The sequence below is a fragment of the Pteropus alecto genome, unplaced genomic scaffold (assembly GCF_000325575.1).
Source record: "Pteropus alecto unplaced genomic scaffold, ASM32557v1 scaffold210, whole genome shotgun sequence".
Lineage (NCBI taxonomy): Eukaryota > Metazoa > Chordata > Mammalia > Chiroptera > Pteropodidae > Pteropus > Pteropus alecto.
In genome coordinates, this window is record NW_006431288.1 from 3,764,934 (window position 1) to 3,768,380 (window position 3,447).

Here is a 3,447-nt window from a genome sequence, read left to right on the forward strand (position 1 = left end):
CCAGTTAAGGCACTGAAAGAGAGTCTCATAGGGAATCCAGGACAATGAGCTGATAGAAGAGGAATGTGGAGAGAAGGGGGATGGAGGGGCAGGCTGCCCCGACGGCTGCTCTCCTGGCAACTTCCCAAGGTTAATCAAGGGGCACCAAGCAGTCTCTGCAACGTTCTAACAAGAGGAAGGCTGGTTTGAAAAGAGCATTTGCTGTGGGGAGAAGGGGCCTTTCTCTGCCCTCGGCTGCTGTTCCTTTGTGGAGGTTCTTTGAGGCATGAGCCCCAGGAAACAGCGTGGGATTTGGGGCCAGAGTGCATGGTTTGCAATTCATCATCCAGGAAAATGGCCTACCGTGGCAGACAAGAAGAGGGTCAGTGGCTGGTTCAGCTGCCTTTGGGCCTCTGAGATGACGGTAACTAGGGAATCTCTATTCATAGAATTCCAGAGTCTGACTGTATCCCATGAATTATGAGTATTTAGAGAAGAGCACAAAGGGCTAGAAGGGGAGAAAGCTTAGTATTAACTGAAAATTAGTCAGTACCTTTAGAGGGGTAGAATGAGGGACAGGGTCAGGAGCTGATAGTATAGGAAAAAATATTGATACTTCTCAAGCTCTGAGCAAGTGTATGTCATATGCTCATGCATCACAAGGTTAACGCACACTGATCCATAGTTCATGTGTACATGGGGAGTCCCATACTAGGACTCCCAGCTTGGATTCGCCTAGAACGTTCTTCTTGATCCCAGTGTCCAGTTTGCCCTAGGCTTCATCATAATTCTTGTCTCCAGGGTAGCTAGCCAGTTCCTACCTCCCGGCATCCCACCTGTTATAGACACTAGGTAACAACCACCAGCAGGTGGCGCTAGCAGGAGCCTCATGTAACCAATAGTGGTTTTAAATGAAAACAAATACACGTTTTTGGAAGGAAAAGCGATCATGCTGGTGCATAACCCTTCTTACTGTGTCTGGGGCTGAGACCGGTAAATGGATCTACCACGAGTACCAGGCCCCATAAAACCATTCCTAAGGAAGAAGAAAGAGAGGCCAAAAGATTGGGATAGAAAAGGGGAAGAGGGAGCAGGGAGTCAGCTTCTGTGTGGGCTGTCAGAGATTTGGACATGTGTGTGCTCATGTGTTGATGTTTGCAGGCACATTGAACATTGTACTATAATGCTGGTATGTTAGTTTTGTGTCAGTGGATATGGAAGAAGTAGGTGTGAATAGGCTTGAGTCTATAAAGGGGTGTGTGTGTGTGTGTGTGTGTGCACACGCGCTGCATGTGGTGTGGCTCCAGTAGGGATAAAGATTAAGCGAAGCAAACAACTCCTCACAACTACAATACCACCAGCACCACACACACCACAGTTGTTAGCCTCCTCCCACACACTCTCCACACCATACACAGTCCAGGAACATACACCACACTCTCACACCACCTACGCAGACAGGTGCTGTGCTGCCACTTGCAGACCTGCCCACCCACCCACTTTCACACGTATATACAGGCCTTGTGTAGAACCATATAGATGCAGGCAAGACACACATCGACACACAATGGCTCTACACGCACATGAACATGACTTGCACATTCTGAGCTGTATCTGTAAATTCTCAGAGCTTCCCACTCCCAGGAAAGGGAGTGAAAGGGGTTATTAGAGAGATGATACTCCTATCCTATATAACATCCTAATTTCTGAGTTTCTAGAGGTCCAAGAAAAAGTATGAAATCCAAGAGCCCCCTCATCAGGGGACTGAAGGAGTGGAGAGAATGATCTCTCTACACACCCCTCTGCTGGAGTGTGAGCAGCAGAGGTACCTCCCCACCCCACCGGTCCTGCTGAGGTCTCTCAGCACTGTGGACAGCGCCTCAACTAGCACAGACCTGATGCCCCAGAGCAGTTTCCATAGGTTCAGGACACCGGAGCTCCCTTACCTGCATCAAGAAGAACAACTGAAGTCAGATACATTCAAGTTCCAACTCCTTCAACTTTGTGGTCTTATAAACAGGAAATAAAAATATCTGCCTCTTGGGGCTGTTGCAAGCATCAAATGACTTGAAGACCATAAAGCTCTCAGCACTTTGCCTGGCACATGCTAGGGGAAACTCTCTATAGATGTAACAGCTGCTCTGACTTCCATCCTCATGACCTCCCAGATAAGGAAGTGAATAGTCTGTGCAAAGAATATCAATTTTCTTGGTAATATGGCATTTCCATGTTGCTGGACTATGAGCTAGGTGAACTGGGTTCAAGGCCCGACCTTGCCAAATTTTAGCTCTGAGACCTAAACAAATAACCCCATCTGAGTTTTAGTTTCCTCTTTTATTGACCTGGAAATATAACAATAATAACAGCTAACATGAATTGAGCTTTCCATGTGCCAGGCCCTGTTATAAATACTTTACAAAGATGAAATCATTGAATTCTCATGACATTAAGTGGAGTGATCTGTTATTGTCCCCATTTTATGTGAGAAGAAATTAAAGCACTTGCCAAAGATCACACCAATTGTGGAGGCAGAGACAGGATTGGGACCTAGGCAGCCTGCCCCCAGAATTGGTGTTCTTAACCATGACACTATACTGCCTCCTCCACGGTGTGTCATGTGCATCAAATGACATTATGGGTACAAAAGTAATTTGAAAACTGCAAAGCATTATACAAATATAAGTGTATATTGTTATGCATCCTAGCCTGGCTCATGTTATGAGTAATTGCACAAGAAGTGAGAACGGAGGTGAGTACAGAGAACAGGATGGGGATGGGTTTCATCTGGGACTAGTACATCACACCAAGAAGAAATGGGTAGAGGATGTGTCAAAGGAGGCAAGCAGCCACAAGCATCCTTGCATGGCTTTTGACTTTCTCCTTTGTCAATCCATTAATAGCTTGTATTACTACTTTACAGAACATGAAAGTTATCATTTTCAAGGCACCCTGAAATGTTTCTCTTAATTCTAACCATTGTCTCATGAGCTTCCCACCTGCCCCGCCCCCCACACACACACACCCTCCATCACTACTCCTTGACCACGGTTTCTAGTGTTCCCTCTCCTATGTCATGCTTCATGACATATTTGGGAGTTGCTGTTACAGGAAAACCACTGTTAAAGCCCAGGGCATCCTAGGGCAGGTCTCAGAAATACAGCCAAGTCAAGAGGCTGTAGAGCAGGTCCCTCCATTGTCTTGAAAAGCAGGGCATGGTGACCAGGAACTTCACCTGCAACTTACTTCAGGAAAAGGAGACCTCTGGACACTCTCCTTATTCTCCAACCTGACTCATACTGCTTCCTGGAGAAGATTCTCTGATTCTTAGAAAAGAATTATCCCACATACATGAGGAAAAGCCCCATCTTTGGGGGAGCTCCATGGCCCTCATCCTTTGTTGTCTACCATATAAGACAGAATAGTCACTGGCCAGGGTGGGAAGGTCCTTCAAACCCGTCACACTACCCC